Raw genomic sequence first — 9,387 nt, 5'->3', positions numbered from 1 at the left:
TGTTATAGATTAGAAAATTGATATCCATCATGGCATAATCGAAAGAGAATGGAATAGAGAGTCAGGAAATTTGTTTCTATTCCTGTCTTTGCAACCTCACAGCGTAATGGAAATGAACTTGGCTTTGACGTATGGTAGACGTGGGTCCAAATCTTGACTCATCGGTTACTAGCTATGTTGCCTTGGGCAAAACACTTATTTTCTCTTGGCCTCAGTTTCCCAATATGCAAAACAGGGGTAATAAAATTGCAGTATACAATTGTTGTAAGAGTTAGAGGAAATTCTTGTGTGTGTGTGTGTGTGTGTGTGTGTGTGTAAGACTTAGAATAATTTTGAGTATAGTGATAAGTCTTATATTTAATTATAGTTGGTTTTGCATTTTTATGTTATTATAATGGTGTAGGTGTATTAGTTAATGTCAAAGATCCCAAGAAAAGTCAATATCACTTGGACATGGACCTCAACAACAGATTTAAGTTTACTCATCATGGAATAACACCCCCAACACGTTCTGAACTAAGATTAAAAAGTCAAGATATAACTTCTCCTTTTCATTTTATTATATTCTCCCTTTCTTTTTTTTAAGTTTTATTTTAGACAGAGGAAGTGTGCACACATGCGCAAGTTCCAGCAGGGGAAGGACAGAGGAAAGAGAGAGAGAACCTTAAGTAGGCTCCACACTTGGTGTGTGAGCCTGACATGGGGCTCGATTCCACAACCCTGGGATCATGACCTGAGCTGAAATCAAGAGTTGGACCTTCAACCAACCAAGCCACCCAGGCATCCCCATTTTATTAAGCCCTAAACCACAATACCTAAAACAAATCAGACCATTTGCTGTTTAAAACTTGTCAAAGTCATTGCAAGATTTCAGTCACCATTGATTCCTTAGCTTTTTCTGTACAAGTGTCTTCTAAATATTGACACACCAGTACCGATTTTTTATTTTTTATCTGCTCTGTCAATTCATATGAAATGGGACCCAACAATACACTCTATTACTGGTGATAAGGAAGTTTAATGCCTTAAAGTAGAATTGGTGACTGCGTAATATGCTCCAATGAACCCCAAACCTAGCCCAAATGGATAGTATTCCCAGGAGTGGAAGTGGTGTGAAGGCAGAACAAAAGAACCAAAAAATTATTGCATCTCTAAAGAATCTCTGCTATGAGGAAAGGTTGAGGAGTTGGTTTCCTTCTTACTGGAAAAGTGTTCCTCAATGACACCCAGTACGTCTGAAATGATGAATAAGAAGTTTGGAATGGATAGCCTCTTCTATGAGGAGAGGGAGCCAAAAGAAGATTCAGTGAGCACTCCCAATATTGGAAGGAAGACCAGTTGCCTCTTGACATCAGGGCTTTTTCTCCGTTTCATTTCAGGAATGTTCTAAATCCAGAGGTGATTCATCACATACTCTGTTAGTTACTCCATGTTTCTGACAACCACAACATTTGAATTCAAATGAATGGGATTGAAGTTTTAGAAAAATGGGGTTTGGGTTATGAGACTACTTTTGTGTGTGAGTGTGGTTCTGAAAACTGTTTTTCTTTACTGTTATTTTACAATGTACCATGAAAACTTCTTCCATGCACATGAGTGAAAATGTCCTACTGACAGAGAACACTGCAGTTGGATCAAAAGGCTGCTGGCAACAAGAGTGCCAGCTAAAGCAAGGTATCAGCTAAAGGTTAAAGCTAAAGTTTAGCTAATGCTAAAGCAAAGTATCAGCTGAAGGTTAAAGCACATAGCATGGCAAATGCCTGCCAGGGAAAGCAGAGTCGGCAATATTTTCATCAGAGAAATCAGAATTTAAGACCAAAGGCATTAGAGATATGGGATATCATGTAAGCCCACTTGGCCCCTACATCCACCGTGACTTTCCTGACACCCATGGTCCCCTTGGCGAGAATGGATCCCGTACATCTCTTTGCATCCAATGTAAACCACCCATTTTCTGTTTTTTCCTTAGCTCTTCCTGAGCCCTTGACATATCTCCACCTTCTCTCATCACCTCCTCACACTGCCCGAGTGCCCTTTCTGTAAGTCCTCCTGATAATCCTTGGGGGAATCGTCTGTTCCCCTGTCCGTTTTTCTTTTTGCTTTCCTGGGCATGTCATCTTCAGCCAGGCGTTTTTCCGCATCCCACAGCTCGCTCTCAGGATTTGCCTGGGATTCTGGCTTGCTCTCACACTGCGGCCTTCCCTCATTCTCGGACTTGCCCGGCTTTTCTTGCTTTTCCTCATCTTCTGGTTGTCCCTCATCATCTGGCTGTCTCCCATTCTGGAACCTTCCCTCATGCCCTGGCTTCCCCCTCCACTTCCAGCTTCTCTTCCTCATCGGATTTCCCTTCATCTTCCGGCTTTAGCCTCGCTTCCAGCTTTCCTTTCTTTTCATCGTAGAGTTTTTTCCATGTTGACATTTCCCCTTTTTTTCTGCCCTGCAGGGAACCCGGACAGGTTCCTCTGTCCCTTCTAGTCTTGCAGAGTGCTGGGGACTGACGCGCGGAGGTGCGGGCCCGGCAGGCCCCTGCGTCCTCTGGCTCCGGAAGCGCGCCCTCCCCCCTCCCCCGCCAGCCTTCAAGGAGCAGGTTCTGCGCAGGTGCAGGAACGCACCAGCAAGGCAGGCAGGGAGGGTGCGTACTTTTCCTTAAATTCCAAATTCCATCTTTTTTTTTTTTCTTCACTCTTTCAATTATTCATGAAACATGTAGAACCTTTTTTCTTCTCATGAAGAAGGAACGAAGCTAGAGTACAAGAAGTATAAACTTTACAGTTCAAAACAGGTGTCAAGTGGTCCAGAATCTGAATTCACGTCAAGGATATTGACACACAGGAAAGAGATGAGAAAACTATAAAAGCAAACGAGATTTTGTAGACCAGTAGTGTTGCTAAAGGCCAAATTTATTTCCTAAATCCCAAGTTATCAGACTGTGGTTCAAATCTTCTTTTTCTATGTAGAGATATCCTTGATGATGACCATAGTTTAATAAATAACTATAGTCTCTTAAGATAAAATCACTTTCTGCATTTTCAAAACAATCTGCCATTATTAGCTGTCTTGATTTGTTTATGCAATCACGTGAGGTAGCAAAGTACATGTTATTCTTTTCTTACCTGCCCCAGATGGTAGCATGAATGAACCCCAGGTCAGGAACTAGCTTGGAAAGTAATCCCAGCCTTGCCTCTTGCTCACCTTATACACCCGATAAAGCTCTCCCAGAGCCTTTTAGGGAGTTCAAAGAGAATCTAGACATTATAATGCTGTAAACTAGGGACAGCGTGCTACTAATCATTTAGTTCTTCTCATGCCTGCTCTCACACGCTCATACAATTGCACACATACACACACAAAACCATTCACCCATAATGGCTTGGGCAAAATAAATGTGTTGTGATCATGACTGTAAAGTATATACCCTAATAGATCTTAGAAGATGAAGTAATTTACTTCTTATTTTCTTATCCTTAATTTCCTTTCCTATAATTCTCATATTTTTCCCCATTAACAGGTCTGTCTGTATTCTCTTTTTTGAAAGACGCTAACTGGAAAACAGCCTTCACTCACCTTCTTATCTTGCACTGTTCCATTAACAGCTAACTTCACTCCCTCTCTGGAAATTCCCCTCTGTTTGTCCACAAAGCCTTAGAAACTATAGATAAGCATCTCATTTTATCTAAGAACAAGATGGGATGGGCACTGTTTGATCACAGACCCTACTATTTATAGATATTGTTGCTTTTATTAGATTAGGATTAAGAAAACAGGAAAGTTTCAATACCTAATTTTTAACTGGATTAACTTTTACATACTGGGTTATATTTGTTCTAAAATACAATATCCCTACAGTTGATGCTACTAGAACCACTGCTCCATGACTCCACACTGTCCATCACCTGGAAATTCAGTACATTCTGGAGTCTCCTAGGAGTCATTCTGACTCTACAAAACAGAAGTTTGTGGAGCTATGGTCCTTGGGAAAAAGTCACAGTGAATTACTTTGAACTAGCTAGTATAATGAATTTTGTTGAAAGAATATTTTGTATTTTATATGTGAAATATTTATGTGTCTATGTGTACAGTAAGCAAGAACAAAATTGCTATATTTATAAGTAAAATTTTGAAAAGATAATCTGTGTTTTTGATTTATATATCTGTATAAAATTATTTGCAAAGAAATATAATATTTGCTAGCTTTTTTTAATTAAACATTTTTTTAATGTTTATTTATTTTTGAGGCAGAGAGAGACAGAGCATGAGCGGGGGAGGGGCGGAAAGAGAGGGAGACACAGAATCCAAGGCAGGCTCCAGGTTCTGAGATGTCAGCACAGAGCCAGATGAGGGGTGTGAACTCGTCAACCAGGAGATCATGACCTGAGCCGAAGCCAGCCGCTCAACCGCTCAACCGACTGAGCCACCCAGGCGCCCCTAACTTGCTAGCATTTATTGTGTACTAACTGACAGGTATAACAGAAAACCTAAAAGGAAACTATTTCGTTCTGTTTTTACAGGTAAAGAAATTGAGGTTTGGTAAAATTCTGTAACTTTCCCAAGGTCGTACAGCCTATAAGAAGTAGTTTTTACATTGCAAGTAAAGGCAGTCAAACTCCAAAGCCCATGCTCTTAAATATCGCACTGTAGAGACCATGTTACCTACACCTGTAATTAACTTATCTCAGACACTCACTGTTATGGTCTCAGTTGTGTCTCTCCAAAATTCATATATGAAGTCTTAACACCCAATACCTCAGAATATGACTGCATTTGGAGATAGGTCCTTTAAAGAGGTGATTAAGTTAAAATAAGGCCATTAGGGTTGGGCCCTGACCCAAACTGACCATTGTCCTTATAAGAAGAGATTTGGACACGCAGGGACACACCAGTGAAGCATGTGCACAGTGACTTTACACCAAGCACCTGGCTTGTAGGTGGTTAAGCTGAGAGTCGTATCTAGGTCTTAAGACTTGAAAAATTTCATTCAATCAAGTAATACATTGATTGTGTCATGTGACAATCTTTATTCATTAGACAGAAAAAAGCAATAAAGGGATGAATAGTAAGCTTGAAATCAGAGAGCTCTAGGGTATAGGACCGAATGATTTAAAAAGTTAAAAATGTGAGTCCAAAGTGAGGTGCTATGGTATTCCAGCAGATTGCATAGTACTCCCACATGAACACAACAAATATTGACTAAATGCCTACGTTTGCCTGGCACTGTGTGAGAGGCTAGTGTTAGATTTGTGAATAAAAAGTCATTACCTCTATCTTTAAGAGGTTATGGTCTAGTGGAAGTGGTGGAAAACAATCATACAAATCATTGTTCAGTCAAATCTGTGAAAGTGTTTTTTAAAAAAATGTCCATGGAGTAAAGCTAGTATATTAGCACAGGTATTTAGCCTCTGAAGGGGGATTCCCTGATGAAATCAGGCTCAATTTAAAAAAATGATCTGGGATTATAGGTATTTAAAATCACCTACCTGAAAAATTCACACAATCAGAATGCATCATTCCTTAAATAATTATGAGAGCCTAAGTTTTGTTCTGGTAATTTCTTTTATCTGATATTTTCAGTTTTTACTGTATCACTAGTTAGTTATCTAACAGCTAGGCAGGAGTGGAAATTAAAATTGAATGTGAAAGTGATTTTAAATCTAGTGGGTTTTTGGTTTATTTTGAGTGATATCTCCCAGCTGATATTAATGCGTTTCAAATCCTCACTAAAAAACTAATCTAGTAAGAAAATATTTGTCCTTAAAAGTAATTTTAATATTTCTGAGTGAGGAGCTGTAAGTGGTGGACATTTATTTGCCAACCACAAGAACACTCTTGGAAAATGCAATAACTGGCTTTAGTCTATAGTATAAGATAGCAGTTATTTTTTCTCTCACTCTTAGAATATACTACTTATGCTTCTGGGAGAAGTGTTTTGTTTTGTTTTTAATTTTTTTTTTAATGTTTATCTTTGAAAGAGTAAGAGACAGCATGAGCAGGGGAATGGGAGAGAGAGGGAGACACAGAACCCAAAGCAGAGGAGGGACAGAGAGAGGGAGACACAGAAGCAGAAGCAGGCTCCAGGCTCTGAGCTGTCAGCACGGAGCCCAATGCGGGGCTCGAACCCACGAACCATGAGATCATGACCTGAGCCAAAGTCAGATGCTTAACTAACTGAGCCACCTAGGTTCCCCCGGGGAGAAGTGTTTTTAAAGTGTACAGGAAATTATTTAAGAACTCTATGCAGTTACTAGCATTAATAACGGTATTCACCTTATTATTATACTGTACTTATATGTAAATTTTATTCCAGAATAATAATACTCATAGAATACTGTATAGTACAATACCAATTTGTACACAGTATAAATATGTGTACGCTGTTTATATTTTATATATTTGATCCTCATATTAACCCTTTAAAGTAAGTAGATAATTTGTTATTTCCATTTCATGGTTGGTAAAACTGAAAATCAGCATGATTGAATGATTTTTCCTCAAATCTATTAGCCAAAGAGTTGGCAAATGAATTCATGTCTCTTGACTTTTATTCTGATATGTTTTTTTTTTCACTCTCATATTTGATAGATCTAAACACTAATTCAGTGATATTAGGAAAGAAAAGAAGGAAAGGAGTGCCTGGCTGGCTGGGTCGGTAGAGCATGCAACTCTTGATCTTGGGGTCATGAATTTGAGCCCCACGTTGGGCACATTACTTAAAGAGAAAAAGAAAATTAAAAAAAGAAAAAGAAAAAGAGGAGAAAATGTTGAAAGAGTACGAAAGGGTGTTTTAAAATACATATTCTCATTTGGGCCTCATTACTAACCTGGTGAGTAGGTTAGACATATAATATTGTTAGTATCCCCATTTTACAGAAATTTAGAGAGATACAGGAAATTTCTCAAAGGCAGTGAATGGTTAAAGTTGGAATCAGACAGGAATTTAATGAATCAAGATTCTATTGTCTTTTCCCAATGACCATTGGGTCTCCTAACAATGTAAAAGATGCTAAAAGATATACTTTTCAAAATTTCATTAGAAGGCAAATTATGAGAAGGCTTTGAGAAGACAGGTGGGAAAAGGAAAATACCTACTTTATATCCTGAAAAGAGAAACAGAAATTAGTATGTATGCTAAGGAGTTCACTGGTTTGTTTTTAAATGATAAGTAAGATTTATGTTCTGGCTACAATGGAGTAGTAACAAGGAAAGGATATTTCTTCCTACCTGAAAAAAAAAAAACAGAACAACTACACAGTTTTCTGACATTGGACATCAGATAGTACAGGTCAGTGATCTCTGGGAGAGGGAACAAGTACAGAGTAAGCAATACCTACATTGCTCACTGTCTATAGAGCATTTTCAGGCTGCTACACAGAGAGAGAAAACCCAGGCAGAGCCTAGCAGTTTCCCTAAATGCAGATACACAGCTGAGAGTTGGGGAGACCAAGGGAGTTAAAATTCACATGGCATGGGGTGCCTAGGTGGCTCAGTCATTGGAGTCTGACTCTTCATTTCAGCTCAGGTCATGATTCCAGTGTAATGGGATTCAGCCCTGCTTAGTGCTCTGCACTGAGAATGGAACTTAAGATTCTCCTTTTCACCTTCTGCCCCTCCCCTGCTTATGTGTGTGCACACACTCTTTCTCTCTTTCTCTCTCTCAAGAAAAAGGAAAGAAAAGAAAAGAAAAAAATCACACGGCATGGACTAAGAGAACTTCAAAGAAAGGTCTTCAGAGAGCTGCAGCAAATAATAGTCTTCAACTGAGAACTAAGAAGTAAATGTAATTGAGAAAGCTACTCAAGTCGAGGGGGAAAAAATCATCCTACAGGAAACAATATACAGAACTTAAACAGGAGAGGAGATACCTTGTATTTCATCAGTAAAAGGGAAAAACCTTGTCATTCAGTTAGTGATCTGAGAACAGTATTGCTCTAGCAGTGGGGCAAAATTAACCCCAAAGGCTGCTTTGGTTCCATCCAAAAAAACCTTAAAATCAAGACTGCAAAGTATCAAACTATTTCCAAGTAACTTAACTGTGTCTCAGAACAAAGCTCAAGAACAGAGGAATACAAAAATATTTATCACCCAACAGAGTAAAGACAATGACTAGTCTACAATAAAAACTTAACAGAGTAATAGGAAATAGAACCTGTAATGAGAAGAAACATCAATCGAAAGAAATGGACTGCTGGGGCGCCTGGGTAGCTCAGTCGGTTGACTTGGGCTCAGCTTGTGATCTCCTGTTCCCGTTCCGGGAGTTCGGCCCGCATCAGGCTCTGCGCTGACAGTTCGGAGCCTGGAGCCTGCTTCAGATTCTGTGTCTCCCTCTCTCTCTGCCCCTCCCCCACACGCGCTCTGTCTCTCTCCGCCCCTCAAAAAAAAAAAAAATTAAAAAAAAAAAAAAGAAAGAAATGGACTGGACTCAAGAGTCCAGTCAAAATGAAGTAAGATGTTTTAGGATTTTCCTGAACCATCTCCTACAGGTGGAGCCTGACAATGTCTGGGTAGGGAAGATCAATTCTCCAAAGTGCACCATAGAAGACCAGTGATTTTTTGGAAATGTGTGACTTGCTGGCATTTTGACGTCATGCAAGCCATGATAAGAGTATCATCCATTTGACAGCATTGTTAAGCAGATTGAGATGATTCTGTGAAAAAGCCAAAGCCACTATTATATTGGTAAGTGTGAATTACATAGTGAAGACTACTTGAGAGCCAAAAGTACTTTAAACTTCGAAGTTAAGTGTTTGGCTTTGTACCAATGCTACTTGGATTCAGAAACTGGCTTTTGTGATATGTGGCCAGGGACAATTGACCGAAACTCCCTGTCTCAATTTCTTCACTGCTAAACTCAAAATTGTAATAGTGATTCCATGAAGATTACATGAGGTAATTCCTGTAAAGACTTCAGATGAGTCCTGGTGTATGGAGAGTACAAGTGTTAGATGTTATTAGAAAGGTCTTCTTGTTACCCTGTTGACAATATTGAATTAGAGATCACGGTGGGGAAATCCAATTCTTGGGCTTTGAAAGTATTGAATATTTTATGGAAAGTGCCAAAAACCGGGGCCTAATTTTATGGGTACAAACTAATAGCCTCCAGGGTAGAGGAGTCATTTCCTCATCATTGCCCCTTCCTTTGGACAGCTTATTGCACTCCAGGTGGTGAGGCCTTGGCAAGGAATTGGGTCACCCACAATGAACAATAGCCACACGTGGCTGGATGGACTGACAGGTCATTTGAAACATGAAAAAGTGACACCTTTTCAAATAGGTCAGAAAATGAAACAGCTCATTTTAAGCTCTTACATTTTCAAATATTTCCTCTTTTAAAAGAGAGAGAATATTTTATCAGCTCTCTGGGGATGGGGGTGGGGGGAATGCTTTTTCCTACTG

At 39.4% G+C, this 9,387-nt stretch overlaps 1 pseudogene; it reads right to left on the bottom strand.

Annotated features, from left to right (window-relative positions):
• Nucleotides 1-1,792: 1,792 nt before the first annotated feature.
• Nucleotides 1,793-2,493, bottom strand: LOC122473365 (annotated as a pseudogene).
• Nucleotides 2,494-9,387: the final 6,894 nt, after the last annotated feature.

Source organism: Prionailurus bengalensis, chromosome A1, assembly GCF_016509475.1.
Source record: "Prionailurus bengalensis isolate Pbe53 chromosome A1, Fcat_Pben_1.1_paternal_pri, whole genome shotgun sequence".
NCBI classification, from domain to species: domain Eukaryota; kingdom Metazoa; phylum Chordata; class Mammalia; order Carnivora; family Felidae; genus Prionailurus; species Prionailurus bengalensis.
The sequence above is the reverse complement of the archived record's forward strand: the minus strand, read 5'-3'. Positions and strand labels throughout refer to the sequence as shown.